Here is an 11,260-nt window from a genome sequence, read left to right on the forward strand (position 1 = left end):
GAAGGCTCCTGGCCCCGGGCCCAGCCGCGCGTTTTCATTGCTACTGGGTCTGTGGCGGTGATCTGCGGTCAGTGGGTATGACTCGCTGCTTGCGCAGAGGATGGTCAACGTTTTGTAGCAACAGAGTGTTTTTTAATGAATGCATGTACATTGTTTTTAGACATGATATTACACACTTAATAGACTAGTATTATATAATCATAACTTTTATATGTGTGCATAACATATATGTTACATGTCTTTATATGCACTGGGAAACCGAAAAATTCCTTCGACTCACTTTATTGCAAACATCTGGAATGGAACCGACAATATCTCCACGATATTCCTATATGTTAATATCAAAGTTTATTTCAGAAAAGGGAATAGTATCAGGAATAAAGTGAGATATTTTGTAATGACAAGTGGATCAATTCATCAAGAACACGCATCCATCCTCTCCATCAGAAAGGATGAACACCCAACTTTTGTAGTAACATGGACAGGATTGGAAGAGATTATGCTGAGTGAAATAAGTCAAGCAGAGAGAGTCAGTTATCACATGGTTTCACTTATTTGTGGAGCATAAGGAATAACATGGAGGACATGGGGAGATGGAGAGGAGAAGGGAGTTGAGGGAAATTGGAAGGGGAGGTGAACCATGAGAGACTATGGACTCTGAAAAACAACCTGAGGGTTTTGAAGGGGCGGGGAATGGGAGGTTGGGGGAGCCAGGTGGTGGGTATTAGGGAGGGCACGGATTGCATGGAGCACTGGGTGTGGTGCAAAAACAATGAACACTGTTATGCTGAAAAGAAATAAAAAATTAAAAAAAAAGAAAAAAAGAATACATATCCATCCTATGTATGTATTTATTTAATAATAAAGCTTCAGAGTATGGGTGGCGAAATCTTAAGATATATACAAACTAATTATGAAGAAGGAAAAATAAAGATAGGCACAAAAGTCAATAAAAGAGAAATAAAACAATAGAGAAAATGAAAAAAAAAAGCTGATTCTTTCACATGATTAATAAAACTGATAAACTTCTGGCAACATTGATAAGGGGAAAAAATCCCTGAAGTACAAATCACCAATTCAGGGACAACAGAAAGGATATGACTACAAGTACTACAGGCATAAGAGATTAACAAGGGAATACTATTGAGGTCAGTAAATTTGATAACTTAAATGGACAAATTCCCCCCCAAACACAAATTACTAAAGTTCACTCAAGAAGAAACATAAAACTTTGATATCTCATCATCTATTAGAAAAAATTAAATTTGTGGTAAAACATTCTAAAGCAGAAAACCCCAGAATTCACTCTGGTGAATTCTGCCAGATATTTAAAACAAACACAATAAAACAAAACATCTACACAAACAGTTCCAGAAAAGGGAAGAGAAAAGAACGTTTCAACTACTGTTTTATGAGATTAGCATTATTCTGATACGAAAAGCTGACAAAAAGATTGCAAAACCAGAAAACCACAAAAATGAATATCCCTCATGAACATAGACAGTAAAGCCTTGAAACAAAATATAAGTCAATTGAATAAGCAGTGCACAGAAAGGATAATTCATCGTGTCTAAGTGCAATTCTCCCCACGTGCACAAGTTTGTCTTAATATCCAAACATCAATTGATGTAGTCCGCTATGCTAAGAGACTAAAAAGAGAAAGAGAAAAAACATATAATCAAGCCAAGGGTTGCAGAAAGCATTTTGACAAAACTCAATATTATTGTAAGGTAACTAATCAGGAGTAGAAGAAAAATTCCCAAAGCTCCCATAGCTCCCACTAGGTGGAGTAGTTGGGACTGTTCTTCCTCTGCGATCAGAATAAGCCAAGGATGTTTGCTCTTCCTGCTTGTTTTTAAAGATTTATTTATTTATTGTGGGGAGGGGGAAGAGGGAGAGAGAGAATCCCAAGACAACTCCATGCTTCCATATGGGGCTGGATCTCCTGACCCTGAGATGATGACCCCAGCCGAAATCCAGAGTCCACACTGAGCCATCCAGGCAGGCCTGCTCTTACCACTTCCATTTAACATTGTGCTGTGGGGCTTATCTAGAGAAATAAAGGGAAAAATCAACATATATAGACTTTTTAAAAGTTAAAGAACACCCCCTTTTTTTTTCACAGACAGCATAACTGTCTACACAGCGTATATCTTAAAGAATCTATTTTTAAAGTTTACTAGAATTAAAAAGTAAGCATAGAAATGTCTTAGGATGCAAGGTCAATATTAAAAAATCAATTGTATTTCTACATACTAGCAATAAACAATTGGAGATTAAAGTAGAAATAAATAGAGTATCATTTACAATAGAATCATGAAACTTGAAATATTCAAGGATAGATTTTATAAACTATAGCAATATCCATACACTGAAAACAGCAGACATTACTGAGAGAATTTAAAGAACATCTAAATAAATAGAAATGTCAAGTCATTAATTGGAAATCTTATTGTTAAAATGACAATTGTCTTCAAATTGGTCTAAAGATTTAATATAACTTTAGTCAGAATTCCAAGAGAGTATTTTGTACAAATTTACAAGCAGATTATAAAATTACACGCAAACTCAAGAATGTAGGATAGCCAAAATCATTTTAATAAAGCTCAAATTTGGAGGATTTAAAACACACAATATGTATAATAAAGCTACACTAATCAACACAACGAGATATTTGCGTAAGGATAGATATATAGACTGATGAAAGTAAATGGATTCCAGAAATAAATCCACATAATTAATTTTTTGACAAATGTGCTACAGCAATTTAAAAGAGAAAGAATATTTTTTTCTCACATATATTACTAGAATAATTGAGTATCTATATAAAGAACAATTTACCCTTACCTCACACCATATACCAAAAAAAAGTAACTGAAAATGCATCATAGACATAAATGTTAAAGTTAAAATTTTAACACTGTAAGAAAATGAAGAAATTAATCTTTCTAATCTTGAGTTAGGCAAAGATACACTAGATATAACAGGAAAAGCATGAATTATAACAGAAATACTTGATTAACTGTGCTTTCTTCAAAATTAGGACTCTCTACTACTCGGATCAGAAGAATAAACATTGTTAAAATGTCTATACTGCCCAGAGCAATCTATACTTCCAATGCCATTCTGATTAAAATTCCACTGGTATTTTTCAAAGAGCTGGAGCAAACAATCCTAAAATTTGTATGGAATCAGAAGTGACCCCGAATTGATAAGGAAATGTTGAAAAAGAAAAACAAAACTGGGGGCATCACATTGCCTGATTTCAAGCTTTACTATAAAGCTATGATCACCAAGACAGCATGGTACTGGCATAAAAACAGACACATAGACCAGTGGAACAGTGTAGAGAGCCCAGATATGGACCCTAAACTCTATGGTCAAATAATCTTTGACAAAGGAGGAAAAAAATATACAGTGGAAAAAAGTCTCTTCAATAAATGGTGCTGGGAAAATTGGACAGCTATGTGTAGAAGAATGAAACTCGACCATTCTCTTACACCGTACACAAAGATAAACTCGAAATGGATAAAAGACCTCAACGTGAGACAGGAATCCATCAGAATCCTAGAGGAGAACATAGGCAGTAACCTCTTCGACATCGGCCACAGCAACTTCTTTCAAGACACGTCTCCAAAAGCAAAGGAAACAAAAGCGAAACTGAATTTTTGGGACTTCATCAAGATCAAAAACTTCTGCACAGCAAAGGAAACAGTCAACAAAACAAAGAGACAACCCACGGAATGGGAGAAGATATTCACAAATGACACTATAGAAAAAGGGCTGATATTCAAGATCTATAAAGAACTCCTCAAACTCAACCCACACAAAACAGATAATCACATCAAAAAATGGGCAGAAGACATGAACAGACACTTCTCCAAAAACACTTTTAAAAAACCGAAAAGGCAAACAAAAAACCGGGATCTTAAGTGTAGAGGACACACTGGTAGTTGCAAGGAGATGGGTGGGGGATGCGTGAAGTAGGTGAAGGGGATTAAAAGTATACTTATGATGAGCACGGAGTAATATATAGAATTGTTGAAGTAGTATGTTGTACACTTGAAATTAACGTAATACTGTATGTTAATTGTATGGTAATTTAAAAAATAAATAAATAAGAATTTTTTTAAAAAGCCTGAAAAGGTGAGGTTCAGGCTGGGAGAAAAATATGTCTGATAAAGTCCTTGTATGTAAACTTTATAAAGAAATCTCAAAAGTCAATACTATGAAGGCACACAATCTGATAAAAATATTGATAAAAGATTTGAACAGACACATTACCACAAAAGGATACTTGCATTAGGAAAATACAATGAAAGTTAGAAAAACCAAAAGATGCTATCACCTAACTACTAGAATACCTAAAATTAAAAAGACTTGGCAAAAGCAAGTATTGAAGAGGTTGTGAAGAAATGGGAACTTTCCTATATTGCTAACCCTATATTGCTGATGGGAATATAAATGAGACAGTCACTTTGAAAAACAGTTTAGGCATTTTTAAAAATAAATGTACACTTACTATATAACAAAGCACTTGTATTTCAGATGTCTACAAAGCCTTGTACACAAATGTTTAATAACAGCTTTTTTCATGATAACCGATCCTGGTAACAACTAAAGTGGTAAGTTGGTAAGTGGATAAACAAATCATTGTATATACATACAGTATTTTAAGACAAAACAATAAAAAGGACTGAGCTACTCATAAACACAATAGCATGAATGAATCTCGAAAGAATTATGTTACATGAAGAAGAAAAAGGAACAGACATAAAGACCACATAGTGTATGATTCCAGTTCTATGAAATTCTAGAAAAGGCAAAACTATAGTGACAGAGACAGATCAATGATTGTCTGGGGATGCTGTTGGTGGTTACCAAGAAAACTTTGGGGGTACGTGATGGAAATGTTCTCTATATTGTGCTAGTGCTTACATTATTCTGTACATTTTTAAAAACTCATTGAATTTCATACTTAAAATGAGTAAATTTTGTCATACCCAAATTGTACAACAATATAACAAATTGTCAGAGAAAGGAGGGCATGTGTTGTGATGAACATGGGGTGTTATACACAACTGATGAAATAATTGAATGGTACATCAAGAACTAATGATGTGCTGTATGTTGGCTAACTGAACATAATAATAATAAAAAAAGAATATATACTCATTGCAGGAATTGGGGAGAAACAAATGAAAATAAGTTCCAAATAAGACATTTGTAACAATTTGGTGCATGGTCTTTCAGATTTTTTCTATGAGTAGATACTGAATATATTGCTTTATAAATGTTTTGAATATAAAGCAGTTCATAAACTGTTCTGTTTCCAGGTAATTACACATGTGGAACATCTTCCTATGTCAACAAATACTTTATATACTACATTTTTATGTTTATTTTGTTCATGAAAAATTACTTAAATCACCTATAGTCAAACATTCAAGTGTTTTTTGATTTTCCAATGATGCAAACCATGTTACAATGTCAAATATTTTAATTTTAGTGCAATAATTTTGGCCAGAATTGTTTTGCAGTTTCATGAGCTTCATAAGAGTTACAAAAAGGGTTCCAGAGGAGTGGCAAAAGTCCATTTTGGTCATGGGCTGACTTAGCAATTTCAAAGTGACCCAAATGAGATTACACAGAACTATCACAGACAATAGAAGATACACTTTTGGGTGACTAAGATTTTAAGTACTTCTATACTCAAACAGGTAGAAGTGACCTATTCGACCCATGCTCGTGAAGGTGAACTGACCAGAGAGTCCTGACTCCCAACTGGCCCTTGATTTTCCCAGATCTTACTTAAGATGGAGAGAGTTAAAAGTCCCAGTCCTCAGTTCCACCATTCCCAGCTAGAGCAGCACGTTGTGATAGAGGAGTGAGGTTCAGTGGTGAGAGTTAGGGGATTCCGAGTGTTACTCCTTCTAGCTAGTAACAGCCCCTGACATTTTCACGGTGTTTGACTTCACTGAGAATTTTCACATCTATTAAATCATCTGGTACTAACAACCAGCCCATGTAAAATGAGGAAACTGGCAGAAAGTGACTGAGCCACTTGCTCATGGCTAACTAGCTCATGAGTGACTAAGCTAGGGCAAGAACTACAGGTTTCTGATGTCAGATTTCATGGTCCTCATGGTGTTTGATGGTTTCAGTGTATTACAGAGTCAGATGGGGGCCATGGGCTCTAACCCTAACTCCTTGTGTGGAGAGAATTCACTGCGTTTCATTCTGAGGTGGCGTTTGTATGAATCTGCACATGGGGTAAAATCCACACCTTGTACTAATGTTTGTTTTTCTGGTTTTGATATTTACTATAGTACACAGGGATTCTCTGCACTGGACTTGAAACTTGTTAAGAATCTATAGTTATTGCAAAAAAAAAAAAGTACAACCCCTTAAAACAATAACAAGTCAAGGAAATTTAGAAAAGCAGAGTAAATAGGAAATAATTCTTAAAAAAAATACATAGCATTCTGTACCCTGTTCAGGTGGGGGAAAACTTTGCTTACAGTTCTTAGTGTCACTGAAATTTGTCAAATCTTAAAGCAGTTCTATTGACGTGAAAACACCAATTGATCACTCTTCTGTTCCAGGATGGCCAAATGATTCAAAAGATGATTTCAGATCTATGTATCTACCTTTTATTCTGATTTAAATTCAATTAGCTGTTCAGGACTTGGCATGGAGCACCATGTGTCGTCTCATCCAGCCTCATGATAAGCCCAAGAGGTGGGTAACAATCTTACCAACACATTGCAGATGGGGAAACTATTCATTTAAGAAAAAATTTCCATGCCTTCAAAGTAGAATTTCTGGAAAATACTAGAGAAACCTGGGGCATTCTAGTGATTTCAGTCTAATTTCATTCAGTGTACATATTGTCTTTTATGGCTGTACCTCAGATGATTTCAGTACTGATGGTTCAGGCAAGCAAAGGGTTTATTTTGGTTTCATATCACCCGAACCCTCTGTAGTTGTGTTTACTATATGCTTCGAAACAACCATGCAATCAGTGGGATGTAGTTCTGTCTTCCCAAGAGCATGATCAATTTCAAACTTGCCTTAAAGCAGACGAACAGGCATTTAGGTGGCCTTAAATCATTCTGTTCAACAAATTCCAGGAATTGTGGACTTTCTGGCTGCCAGACCAGAGATAAATTGGAGAGTTGCACATAATTCTACAGTTCATTCAACTTCTCTGAGAACAGAAATGAAAAACGTTTGGGCAAGCAACCCAAAGATTCTGAGATGCTGACTGCTGAGTTCCAGACCCTTGGCTGTTCCTTGTTCCTATCACATGATAGAAAGTAGCTGGCCCACACAAATGTGGTTCTCGCCGAGCTGCTTTGCCTGTGAAAAGTTGAGGCCAGACCCCATTTATTTCCCAAGACATTCAGTATCTATTAATGCCATGTGTTTACTCTATCACCTCATGCTCACATTACAGGATATTACATCTTGCATATGCATGATAGCAAATCTGAAGGAAACCTAGAGTGGGTGGCTTGACACACACTCTACATTTACTTACTTTTTTAAAGAAAAGGCAAAGCCCCGGGGCACGTGGGTGGCACAGTGAATTAAGTGACCAACTCTTGGTTTCGGCTCATAAGGGTCCTGGGATCGAGCCCTGCATGAGGCTCAGGCTAGCACTCAGGCTTGTAGATGCTCTCTCCTTTTCCCTCTGCCTCTCCTGCTCATGCTCGCTCTCTAAAATAAATAAATAAATCTTAAAAAAAACAAAACAAAACCAAAACGGCAAAGCCAGCTAATGTTTAATACAGACAAGAACCAGGAAAAAGCTTTTTTAACCGTTCAGTTGACAAATGTCTTTATTGTAGCCTTTTTCTTTGATAAGAGGAATTAGCACTTAAACATTAACTGAGCCTCACTTCTGGTATAAAGACCAGGATTTGAGCAATTCAAGTTATACTGTAACTTGCCAAAGACTGAACTTTACTCGAACAGTTGATCGGGTTTGGCAATAAAATGTAAAGTTAAAAACGATGTATGTTCCAGTTTTGGCTTACTGCTGTAGACATTAATTTTTACAGCAAGTTATGATTGACAAAGAGTGAAGGGAAAGTATTTCAACAAAGCTGTGAAACAGTTAAGTGTAGGCTCTTTAGTGAACTCGATTTCAGTTACACCTCTAAACACAATAAGCCAACATGATGTTTCTCTCCATGGGTTTGAAGTTCACGGTTCAGAGACACTAAATGTAGCTGGACCAAAAATGAAACAGAATCTGCTCTGGAAAAATAGTGGTTCTCGTGGGATAATCATTAACCCTGCAGAGAGGGGCAGGTCAGAGGGAAGGCCCCCCTTCTGGGCAGTCTATGTAGTTAAATGAAATATTCCCACCTCATTTGAGACACAACTTTGTGCTTTCATTCTGTGGGGAAAACTAGACCATTATTACTTAAAATCTATAAAATATTTTAGCCTTTTAAAATATCAGCTCCGTTTCTGCTTAGATAGCATGAACGAAATTCCTAGTGTACCCCAAGGCATGTTTTGGCCTTCGAGTGTTCATGACTGGCTACAAGTAAGACTGGATGATGACTATGTTGCCTGACCTGAAAAATACTGTAAAGTGTAATAATGGCAGGGCTACAAAAGTTTTTCCAAGTAAATCAACTTGAATTTCATTAACACATTTATTTTCTCTCCATGTATTTATGGTTTGAAAATAGAATCCTCATGGAATGTTTGCCTTCTATCTTTCCGTGCCCTCTTGCCAAGATGACTAATTTATTCAGGTGCTACATGGAGAAGAATAGCATGTGGGTTAGGCACTATATTTACATGTGTTTTGTCTTCACAAATACAAATTTTTATTACCAGCCTATTTTTGTAACTTCCACTTTTTTAAAAAAATTAAATAATAAAAACAAAGGCAAATTGAAATATTCCAAAGTTCAAATAGTATATTCTTCTTACTACTAAATATGTTAAATCCTACCCAGTTAAACTGATCTCTCACCTTTGTGGTGGCCTCAGGACATTTTCTTGGCTTCTGTTGCATTTCTTCCTACTATCCCCCATCCCCATGTGATTTCTCATCCATCGCTTTCTCCAGATCAACACCTGGTTTGTTTTGTTAATCATTACCGCTGAAATTTCTGAACTTCCACTCTCAAAAGAGAGACACATAATGTTCTCAGTCTGCAAATCTTTCATGACTTATGTGGAATTGCTTTTTCTTAGGATATGGATCCTCCATTTTATCATCTCATCCTTTTAGGAAATCAAATCATTTTCCCCCCTAAATATCTTAAAGTCCGACACATAGCACAAAAGTTTTTGAATAGGATTCGTAGCTTCTTTGTAACAAATGTGACCGTATTTGCAGGTTAGAACCCGAGTTTTTCTTGTCCCACTCTATTACTGATGGCGGTGATGCCACCTGACTCCCACACGCTTCTCTACCCAACTATTGACACTACTCTTGTCAGCATCATCACTGACCTCCATTTTGCCAAATCTACGAGTCACTTCCCTGTCCTTGGCTATTACTAACCCTCTCAGCAGGATTCAATACAGTCCATCACTTGGCCCTTTTTAAATTTCTCCTGTTTAGAGTACTTTTGTCTCAACACTGCAGTCCTTTGGTCGTCTTCTAATCTCACTGGCTGCACATTCTCCGATTCCTTACTGAGTTTTTTCCTGTACCAGAAGTTGGCTTGGGTGAGCCCTGGAGGTCTCTGATTGGTCCTCTAATCCTACCTTCTCTTCTGCGTTGTCTCTCTGGGAATTCTCATCAGTGGGAAGTGCCAGTCCCTGAACTGCTCTTCCTGGAACTACCTTTGCTACTTCTGTCCTATTTTCTACAACACAAAGTGACCTTCTGAAAATATAATGTAGACATCTCACCAGCTTCAGTTTTAGATTGTTCTACAACTCAAGCAACAGCCTAAATCAGCTGTTCATCTGTCCTTTGAACTTGAAACACCACGAGAGACCCACCTTTGCCTGACCACATTCCTGTGGTTCAAGGAACACAAACTTCCATACATTCCTTCTTCCTCTTTATGGCGATTTTGGTCACATTGCTCTTTACAGTTTTGTCCTGCCCCATGGCCTCTGTCATTCTGGATCCTATAATCCCAATTGATCTAAGGAAATCCATTTTCATAGTTACATCTACTGCCAACCCCAGATTTCAGGGGTCAGCCACCCCATGCTACTCAATGATACCAGCATCCTTTCTCCAAGAGACTTGTTACTAGCCTTAGTGAAGGGAATGTTCTTCAGAGTCTCCCAACAGGGTATATTGGCATCACGTAATAAATCCACATTAATATTTCCACTTTTCTGAAACTTCTCGCCCTTCCTCAACACTGTACCATCTCTGTCTCATTCCCTGGAGGACATCGCTCTGGCCTGGGAGCCACCCCAGGAAGGTGTGGGGGTCAGTGTTCTTGCCGTGTTGCTAAATCTTAAGCCTACCACTTTTATTTTTCAAGGCTTCTAAGAAGTTAAATAAATCCAAGTATGTCCATGATCATGATAACTGTTTTAATTATACTTATACTGTCCCTAAATCACTCCACTGCCAGAGCTACCACATGGCCTGACCAGATAAAAGTCAGCAATTTGATGCCACCACATGGTGCCCACCAGCCATGGGGTCTTCACTGCCATCAAATCTGGCTCCAGAATCCCGCCCTAAGAGCCTGTTTTAGCCCGCGTTCTCTCAGAGATGGAACAGAAGACAAGGGCTTGTGTGCAGAGTGTTTACATCCAGAAGTGACTCCAGAGAGAAGACACGGAAGGGAAAGGGAAGCAGGAAAACAGGAAGAGGATACAAGGAGGCATTATGTGCTGGTCACCAGGACTTTCTCAGGAGCACATAAAATGCTTTTCAGGATTACCTGCTGAAAGGGTTAAGGTGAAAGATATCAGCTCCCAAACTTCCCCCACCCCCACGCCCGCTGGCTGAGCGATGCCTCAGGGAGCACACCCTCCCGGAAGCTGTGGGCACGCATGAATGTAGTGAGACTCAGACAAGCCCCAGGCAGAAAGTGCAGCTGAAGCTTGACATAAGGCACAATGGTCACCAAAGAGACCTGCTTGGGAGGCTGAAGGGAGCAAGGTCTGTAAGAGAAACATCCAGGCATGGGCAAAGTCAGTTCAAGGGTGGGAAGAATGTCAGACGCTTCTTGCTGTTCTGTGTTAGGTAATCACTTAAATTCCCTGGCCATTCTTCAGTCTGTCCTTCTGTAAATTGTGAAAATTGGGCTAG

General features: G+C 37.8%; 1 long non-coding RNA gene across 1 annotated transcript; it reads right to left on the reverse strand.

The window, feature by feature from the left end:
* Positions 1-844: 844 nt before the first annotated feature.
* LOC308352169 lies at positions 845-9,058 on the reverse strand. Its single transcript, XR_013967636.1, has 3 exons — positions 8,999-9,058; positions 7,544-7,722; positions 845-2,050 (listed from the first exon to the last, which is right to left on the reverse strand). It is a non-coding gene; the product is annotated as an uncharacterized lncRNA (long non-coding RNA).
* Positions 9,059-11,260: the final 2,202 nt, after the last annotated feature.

Source organism: Martes martes, assembly GCF_963455335.1.
Source record: "Martes martes genome assembly, chromosome: 11".
Classification (NCBI taxonomy): domain Eukaryota; kingdom Metazoa; phylum Chordata; class Mammalia; order Carnivora; family Mustelidae; genus Martes; species Martes martes.